The following is a 12,707-nucleotide window of genomic DNA, read 5'->3' on the forward strand; positions in this document are numbered from 1 at the left end:
TCGAGGCCAGCCTGGTCTACAGAGTGAGTTCCAGGACAGTCAGGGCTATACAGAGAAACCCTATCTTGAAAAACCAAGAAAAAAAAGGAAAAGAAAAGGGTAAAAGAAAAAAATAATAATGTCAATAGTATTAATATGCATATAGTAGTTATAATAATGGTGATATTATTATTATATCCTATATACATATTTTTATTTTACTATCAGCCCTTTTTATTACAAGTTTTTTAGGAGTTTGGTTGATTGATTGTTTTTTGGGATGGGTCCTTCTCTGTAGCTCTGGCTGTCCTAAAACTCTGTAGACCAGGCTGGCCTTGAACTCAGAGATCTACCTGCCTCTGCCTCTCTCGTGCTGGGATTAAAGGTGTGTGCCACTATTTCCCAGATCCTTACAAGTGTAAAGCTAACTTGCTGTGACGCATTTTACAGACTTTAACCACACCCAATGATTTTACTAATCCTGAGATAAGAGAGTTTAAACAATGTTTTTATAGATTTATTCAGAGTAGAGAGCAAGAAGTATAAAGAAAGATAAGAAATTCTCAAAATCGGAAAGAAAAGCTTAGCAATAAGAGACTTGTGTGCTGGCAGAAGTTGTTACAATCAACTTGAATTTGAAAATCAAGGGCTGGTGAGATGGTGGCTCACAACCACCTGTAATGAGATCTGGCGCCCTCTCCTGGTGCATCTGAAGACAGCTACAGTGTATTTATTTATAATAACAAATAAATCTTTGGGCCAGAGGGAGCAGAGGTCCTAAAAGTCAATCCCCAACAACCAGATGAAGGCTCACGACTATCTGTACAGCTACAGTATGTATTCGTATACATAAAATAAATAAATCTTTAAAAAAAAGAAGAAAAAGAAATAAAAAAAAAAAGAAAATCAAGTGTGCTGTTTTGTGGCTATTGAGCTGTACTGAGCCCAAGCCCTATGCAGGACATCTAGGCTCTTATGGAATCTGAGTCCAAAAAGGAAGAGATTAGAGGAGGAAAGAATGGGTCTCAAACAGGACCTCCACTAGAGGGAGGGTTCCAAGGCAGAGGCCCAGGAGAGCTAGGAAAACTGTCTGATGTATCTCCAGGATTTGAGCAGCAGGCTCCAGCAAACGGTGTGGGGGGTTGGGGGGTGTCACAGAAAGCAGGCTGCTCCTGGGATTGCGGTGTGGGGGGGGGGAGCCTTAGGAGGTAACTAGGAGCAGTCAGGAGCAGGATAAAGAGATAGGCAAGAGAGAAAGCTCAAGTTCTAGGAAGCAGCTAAGAACCTGCAGACAGGGAGACAGGGATGGGAAAGAAAAGAGTAAGTACCCTGTGACAAGGCTTTCAATCTGGGGTGCTCCTAAGCTTGCGGAGAGACTTGTCAGAGAGAAATATACCAAATCGCAGAGAAGAGATGTCCCTTTCCACCTGATGGGAGCCTGGTAACACAAGAGGAGCTTCCCAGCACGCTGGTGTGACTTTATAGTTGTAGTGGGCTCCTGGAGCTAACAGAGTGAAAGTAGGCAGCTCCAAGGTGACCCTATACATGAGGAGAGAGGACCTGTAGGGAGAGTCAGGGAGAGACAGAGCCTTTCCATTTGACGGATGGATGCCCAGTAGGGTGTAGCCAGCGCCAAGATCCAAAGAGCATGAGAAATACCCAGAATCACAGTGGAGAAGCAGAGAGAGAAGGTAGCAGTGGAGAAGGTAGAGAGAAGCAACTGCTGAAGAGGCAGACTCTAAAACTTGGAGTCAAATATGGTGGGTGGCAGATGGCAGCAGAAACACCTCAGGAGAGCCAGGTCAGCAGCTGATGAAGTTAGAAGAGCCAGACCCCTTGGAAAGAGGCCCATTTATGCCCCACCCAGAGGTTTTCAACACCAAATCTATAAACTGGCAACGTGACTGCTCCATGGTCTGGTTGAGAGGAAGGCGTTTGTTGCAGATTGGAGGGAGGGGGAAGCCAGAGGCATCTGAAGAGGCCAGAAACTGACTGACAGACAAACAGACTGGACCTAGCCATGGAGAGTCAGGGTGACAAGAAGATGAAGGCAAAGAGAGATCCAAGAGAGTGGAAGAGTGGGAGACCAAGGGAGAAAATAGCCGAAATACCAGGATTATATGGAGCTGGGGTGGAGGAGGAGGAAGACTGAGAAGAGTCAAGGTACCAGCTTGGTACAAGGTCCTAAAATGTGTAACAAGTTCTGTGATGCTGAGGGTGCCTGAAGGCTAGCAAAAGCTTTGTATGCTAATAGGCACCTCAGATAACCCTTGGTCCCCTCACTCAGGGATAAGGAAATGACTTCTTTTGGTAGAAGGGAGCTGGCTTCTCACATTCCTGAAGAATGCTGGCTTTTATCTAACTACCAGAAATTCTCCAGAAGTCCAGGTCGTGCCTGCTGCTGAATTCTTGGAGTGCCTTTGGGAGTTTTTGAACTGGGATTTCCTTTGGACCTAACAGAGGTGGTCCTTCCATCTTAACTGCAGGGTGGGAGAACCAGTTCCAGAACTGAGGACTGTCAAACCTGGCACACCCCTTCAGCCAAGTGTGATGGGGCACACCTTTAATCCCAGGACTTGGGGAGGGGGCAAGCTAGTTCAAATAGAATAAAAACCCTGCTGTGAGTTACATCAGATTGGCTCCTGTCTGTTTTTTGGGGATCACTAACATTTCCCTTGCACAACAGTATTATTGAGGCAACTGTCAACGTTCTTACAACTTTTATTAAAACAGAACAGGTTTGGGCTCAGGGTGGACATCTGGAGTAACTTCTCTCTGTCACCACCAGCAAGGTCTCTGCTCCTGGGGGAGGCAACCTGGCTTCAGTCTGGCTTTACACATTCGTCCCTCCAGAAGGCACCTCCCCTCCACACTACAGTCTCAGTTCTTGTCGGGTTTTCAGCATCCTCCCAGGGGCATGGAATCCACAACCAAGGAAGGGGCTTTGGGGTTCCAATGGCTGCCCCTCCCTTTATAAGAACCCAGGCTCTTGGCCAGCGGCCAGGACTTCTGTGCCTGTGAGGTGAGGACTCCCTGGGTGCCCACATCCTTGATTCTGTTACGAACAGAGTCAGTGTTCCCTGTCTTCACTGAGCCTTGAAGGCTGAGACCTTGAACTGTCAGCTCTGGATTCTCCAGGGCATTCTCTAAGGATCCCCTCTTCGGTCTGTCACAAAGATTCTTTCGACAGACCAGTTATGGGCTAAAAAAAATCTTGCAGAATCAGGTGGAGGAGTGCACGCTCTTTTGTTTTGTTTTTGGTTTGGTTTTGTTTTGGTTTTGGTTTTGGTTTTTCTTTGTTGTTTTGTTTTCGGTTTTTCGGGGAAGGGCTTCTCTGTGTAGCCCTGGCTGTCCTAGAACTTGTTCTGTAGACCAGGCTGGCCTCAAACTCACAAAGATCCACCTGCCTCTGCCTCCCAAGTGCTGCAGGAGATTCTGTCTTAAAAGCAAGAGTATCTTTTAGAGACAGTTTGTACCACATTCTACCAAATTCCTGTCCTTTTCTGTCCTCAATAGTAGAGATTACAAACACTGTCAGTGACAGGAGACACATGAAGGTCTGAGCAGTGGGTGCCACTTCCCCATCTCCAAGCATCTGTCTCTGAGCCCTGGGGTGTAAGACTCATTTCCCTGAAGAACCCCATGGATGCAGGGCTAAGCAGAAAGTTTCTGTGCTAGACAATTTGGAAACACCATAGCAACAGGAAGTTAACTGTGAGTGGACCAGGCAGAACTCAGGAAGCCACACCTCTGTGGGTGGGGCTCGGGGTAATAATGGCCCTGGTTTCCCCACTGATGGACATCACTAGAACACTCTGGTTGGCTTCCCCACTGACGGATACTAGATTACTCTAGTTTGCTCATACCTGTATTTTGCTTTGAGTAATGCCTGGGGACGCCTTCTTGGTTAGGTTCAGAAAATGTGAAATGCAGCAGTTGCCACTACATCAGTAACTCAGATGTCCCCATTCAGTGAGCTTCAGCTCTGGGCCTGAAACCCTGCCAACACCTCCATGATCCATTCTGTCTCTGTCCTCCACCCTCATCCTGGGTGCCTGGGCAGCTTGGATATGTGGAGATCTACACAGTATCACAGTCTAAAAACCCACATGGCCCTTGGTCTCCCTTAGGAGAGGACACAAAACACTAAGGAACAAAACCTAAAAACACACCTGGATGTGGTGGTGCATACCTGTAATCCCAGCAATCAGGAAGCAAAGGCAGGAAGAGGGGCTCAAGGCCTGTCTCAGCTACATGGAGAGTGGAAGCCAGCCAGAGCTACATGAATCTCTGCCCCAGGAAACAAATAAGGAAGAGAGAGAGAAAAGGAAGGAGGGAGGGAGGGAAGGAGGGAGAGAGAAAGAGAAGGAGGGAGGCAATGTAAGGAAAAGGGAAAGAATAAAAGAAAAGAAAAATGGTAGGGAGACTGAGGCTAGCCCACTTACTCCTCTTACCATGTTACAGGACAGCAGGCAGACTCTCACTGTGTGCTCTCAGGCTGCCTAGCTTCCAGACCATGAACTGAATAAGCTTCCTCCCTCTATCTATCACCCCATGCCAGACACTGTATTATAGTGACAAAAAATGAGCTAAGCCACCTTCAATTCTTTATGCTCTAGAATGGCCCTGCAAGAATCACAGAGTCCAGCCTTCCACCCACCCTTCACTGGCCCTTCTCTCTTTCTCCCCCCCCCTCTCTCTCTCTCTCTCTCTCTCACACACACACACACACACACACACACACACACATCCTATGTTGTCTTTCCCAACCTTCTTTCTCTTGAAGGGGAGTGGGAAAGGATAATCTTCCTGGGAGGATTTGGGGGGCTGTATACTTTTCTGGTTTCCTCTCTGCCCCTCACTCTCTCTCCGTGAGTGGGGAAGCGTGCCTGTGGTAACTTCCTTGGTCACATCTGCCATGGGCAGAATCCTGCTGGTTAACATTCTATTTTGGGTTTTCATATGTAAGTCATACAATCTTAGAACGCCTGACACATTTTCCACAGCCTCTTCCTCTGCATGTAGTTTCAGCAACGTGCCTCAGAGTTCTACAAAATTAACAGAATCTTAGCCTAAAATAGAGATGGCGCCAGCTCCTGCCGGAGACTCAGGAGTCAAAGATTGAGGACCTGCTTCACAAGACTGGGAGGGTCGTGAGGGACACAGACTGGCCACCCAGGACCCCTCAAAGGCTCAGCAGTCCTCATTGGCCAGAGCTTAGCTTGTCACCAGTGTACAGCACACCCCTAGGAAGAGGGTTACTCACTGTGCATGCTGTAAAGGCCAAGTAGCACCCTCAGTTGGGGCTCCGTGGGGGCTACCGCTGCTCTGAGGTACCAGCATCTTCAGCTGAGGCCTCCAGAGTATGAGCATGACCACAGACTGCTCACTTTTGCCTGAGGTTGCTCTCAGCCGGAGCCCCTCACCCTTCCTTCTCCCTGTGTGGAGACCTGTTGTGTGGATTCCTGTCCCAGAGGTCTTCTTGGTCTGAGACGTACCATTTCCTCAGACCTTCCTCACATTTACTTTCCCTTCACAATTTCTCATGCCTTCACAGAGGGGCCTCCTCTCCCTATTCTGGTCCCTCTTGCCTTCTGAACCACCTTGCACCCAGGTCTCCTAGGTCTAGCCATGAGGGAAAGGATGAAGCATCATAAAAATCAGCTCACAAGGAGCAGGGTCTAGAGGCTGGAGATATGCTCAGTGGTTAAGAGGGCTTGCTGCTCTTCCAGAGTACACTAGTTCAGCTCCCAGGACTCGTGTCGGGCAGCTGCCTTTGTCTCCAGCTCCAGGGGATCTGGTGCCCTCTTCTGGCCTCCGAAAGCATCTGCACTCAAATGCAAATACAAACACCCACAGACATACACAAATACACATAATTACATTCTTTAAAATAATTTTTTTGGGGGGACAGGGTTTCTTTGTGTAGCCTTGACTGTCCTGGAACTCACTCTGTAGACCAGGCTAGCCTCGAACTCAGAAATCCGCCTGCCTCTGCCTCCCAAGTGCTGGGATTAAAGGCGTGCGCCACCACCGCCCGGCCTAAAATAATTTTTTAAAAGGAGAAGCAACAGCAGGACCTTCCTCCAATTTATTTTCTTCAAAGAGTCAATGAGAAAATAATTCTCCCACACCCTGTCTTGGAAAGCATCGCCACCCTTGAAATAATCTGGTCAGGAGTCCTGCTTCTCCCTGTGTAAGGCAAGCTGCTCACCTGAACAACTCTTCCTCAGGAATCATGCTTCTTCAATAGCTTGAAATGCTACTTAGAAACAGACCTTCTAAGAGTCAAGCTGAAATTATAAGTAATGAATTGAATAAAATGCTGGCAGTAAATAAATGAATCTAAAATCCCAGCTGTCTTAGGGTTTTTCTGCTGTGAGCAAATACCATGACCAAGGCAATTCTTTTCCTTATGACATTTAATTGTGGATAGGTTACAGGTTCAGAGGTTCAGTCCATGATCATCAAGGTGGGAACATGGCAGTGTCCAGGCAGGCATGGTACAGGAGGAGCTGAGAGTTCTACATCTTCATCTGAAGGCTGCAAGCAGAATACTGGCTTCCAGGGCAGCTAGGATGAGGATCTTAAAGCCCATGCCCACAGTGACACACCTACTCCATCAAGGCCACACCTCCTAATAGTGCCACTCCCTGGGCCAAGCACATTCAAACCACAACACCAGCACTGAATAATGCTTTGCAGACTAGGGAAATGTCCCAGTAGGTAAAGTGTTTGCCTTGCAAACACAGGAACCTGAGTTCAAGCCCCAGGACTCATGTAAAAAAAAAAAAAAAAAAAAAGCAGACTAGAGAGATTGATTGCTCAGTAGTTAAGAGTACTGGCTGCTCTTCTGGATTTGATCCCCAGCACCCACATGGTGACTCAGTTCCAGAGAATTCAGTGGTCTCTCTGGCATCCTCAGACACTGTGCACATGTGGTGCACAGACATACATGCAGGCAAAATAGCCATACAAATAAAGCAATTAAAGTAATTTTTGTTTTAATGGCACATATATAATCCAAGTATTGAGGCAGCACAGATAAGAGGATTCCTGGGGCTCACTGTCTAGCCTAGCCTACTTGGCAAGCTTCTGGGCCAATGAGAGGTTCTATCTCAAAGGGGCCGGAGTTTGTCCTCTGGCCTCCATAGGCACATGCACACACATTCACACAAGTGCATAAATAAAATTGAAACAACTAAACATTATTTTGCAGAAATAGATTTTCAGCCTAGCATGATGACGCACATCTTTTTTTTTTTCTGCAGCACTTTTATTTTTCTTTACACAATGACGTGTTGCTGGAGCCTAACATTCTCACTGAACAGTAGAAAACCAAAATTTGTCATTTCTTAAAGAATTGAGTACAAAAAAACCTTACATAAATTAAAAGATGAATACATTTACAGGTGTCTGATGTAAACATTCCCAACTCAAGGCAAGTAACAACCCATGGAGGTCAGGAGGGAAAAAAGCAGAACGGAAACTGGGTCCTAAGGCTCGGACTTTTCCACCCTGTTAGACTGGCAAGAAGGAGTGGTAACTGGTCTAGGAACCCTTGCCAGCCTCAGGAAATCCTGGAAGTCTGCTGTCAGTTAATACCCTGCGCAGATCACTACGTGGTGCTCACAGAGATCCACTAGGCTCTTCCACATCCTACCCTCCCCAGCCACCAAGTGACCGAGCCACATGAACTAAGGACTAAATCAAGATATGCACAGGGTATTAAACATGTACCAAGGGAACAGTTAACTTGAATACAAGGTCAAAAATCAGCAAGTTCTATGATCCAATGCTAATATCAAGGACAAATTTCTTTTCAAAGGCTTATTCCAGTTCATAAGGTGTGTACATTTGCCTGGCACCTGCTCAGTCCATCTAGAAGTATTTGCGGTGGACGATGGAGGGGCTGGACTCATCGTACTCCTGCTTGCTGATCCACATTTGCTGGAAGGTGGACAGTGAGGCCAGGATAGAGCTACCAATCCAGACTGAGTACTTGCGCTCAGGGGGAGCAATGATCTTCATCTTCCTTGTGTTGGGTGCTAGGGCTGTGATCTCTTTCTGCATCCTATCAGCAATGCCTGGATACGTGGTGCGACCACCAGACAGCACTGTGTTGGCATACAGGTCTTTGCGGATGTCCACATCACACTTCATGGTGGAGTTGAAGGTAGTCTCGTGGATGCCACAGGACTCCATGCCCAGCAAAGAAGACTGGAAGAGAGCCTTCGGACACCAGAACCGCTCATTGCCAGTGGTGATCACCTGCCCATCAGGCAGCTCATAACTTCTCCAAGGAGGAAGATGATGTAGCAGTAGCCATTTCTTGCTCAAAATCCAGGGCAACATAGCACAGCTTCTCCTTTATGTCACAAACAAGCTGTAGCCCCTTTCATTCGGGATCTTCATGAGGTAGTCTGTCAGGTCCTGGTCAGCCAGGTCCAGACGCAAGATGGCGTGGGGAAGAGTGTAGCCCTCATAGATGGGCAATGTGTGTGTGACCCCGTCACTAGAGTCCATGACAATGCCAGTGGTGTGCCCAGATGCATACAAGGAGAGCACCGCCTGAATGGCCACATACATGGCTGGGGTATTGAAGGTTTTAAACATTATCAGAGTCATCTTCTCTCTATTAGCTTTGGGGTTCAGGGTGGCCTCGATCAGAAGCACCGGGTGCTCCTCAGGGGCCACATGCAGCTCATTGTAGAAGGTATGGTGCCAGATCTTCTCCATGTCATCCCAGTTGGTGACAATGCCATGTTCTACAGGCTACTTCAGAGTCAGGATACCCCTCTTACTCTGGGCCTCGTCACCTACGTAAGAGTCTTTCTGGCCCATGCCTACCATGACGCCCCGGTGTCCGGGGCGCCCTACGATGGAAGGAAACACAGCCCTAGGGGCATCGTTGACAGCAAAGCCAGCTTTGCACATGCTGGAGCCATTGTCAATGACAAGTGGGGCAATTTCTTCTTCCACTGCATTCGGCAAAGGACCGGGCGACTGAGCAGACAGGGGATGGAGCAGACAGGGAGACAGAGCAGCGGGAAGAAGCATGGTGTAAGCTGGTGGTGAAGTGTCTGATGCGCGTCTTTAATCCTAATGCTTGGGAGGTGGAAGCAGGGGGATCAGGAAAGCTAGGCTATCCTTGGCTACATAGCAAGTTTAGTACTATGCTTGATCTTAGCCAAAGTGCTAAAAAGCAGTACATAACAGCCATAAGGGCTAACCTGGGCTTCAACAAATGCTCTCTTAAAGGCCCCTCATCCCCACAAAAAGAATAGAATTTTCAAAATGGAACCAGTTGATGAGGAGTTCGCCCACCCCAGGCTGCCCTTAGTGAAAACAGACTGTCCCCTCTGCAGCCTCAGAGGAAGCAGGTGCCATCACCTGCCAGCTGTGACTCAGAGATGGATACGTCTGGATGCATCATGACATTTTTTCATGATTGTAGAACTGTTTACTAAGAATTTTGAAGAACTAAGTAAAAAATGGTAGGAAAAGTATTTCTTTGAAAACCCTTTTTAAAAAAAATAAAGAAGGAGGCCGTAGCGGCACATGCCTTTAATCCCAGCACTTCGGAGGCAGAGGCAGGTGAATTTCTGAGTTCCAGGCCAGCCTTGACTACAGAGTGAGTTCCAGGACAGCCAGGGCTACACAGAGAAACCTTATCTCAAAAAAATAAAAAAAATAAAAAATAAAGAATTATATAAGCTGTATGTCACAGATCACACCTGTAATCCTACCTCTACACTGGAGGCAGAAGCAGGAGTATTATAGCAAGTTCAAGGTCGGCCTATTTGACATGTGAGCTCCAGCCCAGCACTATACAGTGAGACTCTATCTAGTAAATAAAAAAATATTAAAAAGTCAGACATGTAGTGAGAATTTTGACATCTTAAAAAACCCAGTAATGTGGGCTGGTGAGATGGCTCAACAGGTAAGAGCACTAACTGCTCTTCTGAAGGTCCAGAGTTCAATTCCCAGCAACCACATGGTGGCTCACAACCACCTGTAATAAGATCTGACCCCCTCTTCTGGTGCGTCTGAAGACAGCTACAGTGTACTTATGTATAATAATAAATAACTCTTTAAAAAAAAAAAAGTCATGTTACATAAATATTTTTGTTTTAATCCCAGGTGTGGGATATGGGCCATTCCAGACTGTCTACAGTCACTTGATTGTCTTGTGCTCTAAGAAGGGTGTCATTTTGCCAGCTACAGATAGTTTAATTCTGGGGATTAGAATTAGTTTAGTTTGATATTGCTGGATTACTTGACTGCTGGGGCTAGTGAACTCTACTGCTTCCAGAGAGCAGCTTCCCACTAAACCTGCATTTGATCTAATCTAATCTGGTTTGAATTGGCTCATTTCACTGGCAGAGAAATACTCTATCAACATGCAGAGAGTGCAGGCACCAAATAAATAAGCAAAGAAATGACATTTAAAACATTTTAGAGGTCTCGCCGGGCAGTGATGGCACAGGCCTTTAATCCCAGCACTTGGGAGGCAGAGACAGGCAGAGTTCAGGGCCAGCCTGGCCTACAGAGTTGAGTTCCAGGACAGCCAGGGCTCTACAGAGAAAAAATAAATTTCTGTCTTGGAAAAAATAAATAAGGAGAGAGAGAGAGAGAGAGAGAGAGAGAGAGAGAGAGAGAAAGAAAGAAATTTTAGAGGTTCCAAAAGAGTCTCTATTGTAGGGTTGGTGGGGATCCCATGTCTGCTCTGCCACAGGGCACCCCATGTCTGCTCTGCCACAGGGCACGGCCATTGTAGGCAGGATGTGGGAAGGAGGGAGTGTCTGGGAAGGAAAGTTTATTGGCTAGGCTCTAAGCCTTTAGGTACCTCATTAAAATGGAGATCTGTCTTGAGGCTACGTGACCACAGGTCAGGACCTCTACCTGGGGCTTGAGGTGTTGGCCTTACACATGTCTGAAGGCGACAAATCTATGGAGGGCTGCAGTCAGTGACAGGAGCCTGGTGCCCAGGAATCAGGCAAAATGCCTATAGTCCCTTTAGGGTCACCAGGGCTTCTAGCCTTAGCTCAACCAGGAACCAGGCTGCCTTTCATGGTCCTACATCTCTCCCTTTTACTTTTTTAAAAGAGAGGGGTCACTGGAGTGACTGTGTCATTTGTAGTGAAAATTTGAGGTGGGATGGAAATATCAAAAGAAAACACTACACAGGCAGATGGGTAGCACATCTAAGCCAGAGAAGTAAGAAGGGGTGCAGTTTGGGAAGACAAGGGATTATTGAACCAATTAATTATTCTGTAGGTTGTACAGTTTGTGAGGGTATTAACATCAGCTTTAAACAACATTTGATTAATCTAGATAGACATCATGTTTTCCTTATTATCATGTGACTTTCCCCATGTTTAGTAGCCATTTGACTTTGGCGAGAGAGTTCATCTGTATCTGGAAGGTCCCAGGTCTGCCATCTGTGGGTCTCAGCGTGTGTCTCCAGAGTCTTCAGTCAGACCAAGTGTCTGGAGGAAGCCAGCTTTGTTGTCCCAGGCAGGTCCGAGGAAATGGCATTCAGTCTCTCGGCTGGATCTGTGGGAGCAGCAGTGTAGATAAACGTGCAGGGTAATCACAACCGAGGAACAGAACCCCAGCAGGGGGATGTCTGCATAGGGTGGGTAGCGAGTGTTAAGCCTGTAATGGTTTGCTTGGGAGCACATCATGGTCCGTTAGGATCCTAGAAAAGCAAGGGTGTTTGAGGAATTTAGTCCTGGAAGGCATTTAAGTTTGCTTTGCATGGCTAAGAAACAAAATATCATGTTGATTATGCATCTTGGATAGGCAGTAACAGTTTGTCTGTAAAAGGAAACTGGTTGTTAATTAAGGATTAAATAATGGTTATCAGTATAGTTGGTTTGACCTGTGGGAGTAGATTACATGACTTTGATCCTTAAAAGAAATCTTAAATTGAAAATTTTTTGGACAAACATCACGAATGCTAGGGAGAAAAAAAATAAACATTTAAATGTTCATGTTTAAGCATGAACATTGTTTCAGATGTTCCTGTTAGGGAGAATAACATTTAAACAAAGCCTGAAAATGTTGGGTTTCAGGTGTGTTTTCCATTGTCTTTAGTGGGGCCTAGGTGCAGGGGGTAATTCTCTCCAAATGTTGGTAATATTACTTCATAGTGACAATAACTCAGGCCAGGTGTGACGGCACTTGCCTTTAATCCCAAAGCTCTGAAGACAGAGTTTGAGGTCAGTCTGTTTAGATAACAAATGCCCCCAGTGGGAGCTGGATAGTGGTTCAGTAGCTAACTGCTACTCTGCTCTTGCAAAGGAGCTGGGTTCAATTCCCAGCACTGCATGGTGGCACGGCCTGTAACTCCAGTTCCTGAGGATCCAATGCCCTCTTCTGGTAGGTCTTAGGTACCATGCAAGCATGTGGTGTTGGCAAGCATGCTGGCCAAAAAATCATATACATAAAATAAAATAAATTAATTGTTTTGTTTTGTTCTGAGGCAGAGTTTTTCTGTGTAGCCCTGGATGTCCTGGAACTCACTCTGTAGGCCAGGCTGGCCTCAAACTCAGAGATTTGCCTGCCTCTGCCTCTTGAGTGCTAAACTAAAGTCATGTGCAACACCATCCAGCTAAAATAAACAAATATTAAAAAAAGAAAAAGAAACCGGGCGGTGGTGGTGGCACACTCCTTTAATCCCAGCACTTGGGAGGCAGAGGCAGGTAGATTTCTGAGTTCGA

The 12,707-nt window shown here is 46.5% G+C and overlaps 1 long non-coding RNA gene and 1 pseudogene across 1 annotated transcript in view; both read right to left on the reverse strand.

The window, feature by feature from the left end:
• Positions 1–7,860: 7,860 nt before the first annotated feature.
• LOC116089892 lies at positions 7,861–9,558 on the reverse strand (annotated as a pseudogene).
• A 1,652-nt stretch (positions 9,559–11,210) lies between these two features.
• The window catches only part of LOC116089893, a 2,789-nt gene continuing 1,292 nt past the window's right edge, over positions 11,211–12,707 (reverse strand). The window contains exon 2 of the long non-coding RNA XR_004118496.1: positions 11,211–11,683. This is a non-coding gene — a long non-coding RNA (uncharacterized LOC116089893). The remainder of the gene's footprint in view (positions 11,684–12,707) is intronic.

Source organism: Mastomys coucha, unplaced genomic scaffold, assembly GCF_008632895.1.
Source record: "Mastomys coucha isolate ucsf_1 unplaced genomic scaffold, UCSF_Mcou_1 pScaffold15, whole genome shotgun sequence".
In the NCBI taxonomy this organism is placed as follows: Eukaryota; Metazoa; Chordata; class Mammalia; order Rodentia; family Muridae; genus Mastomys; species Mastomys coucha.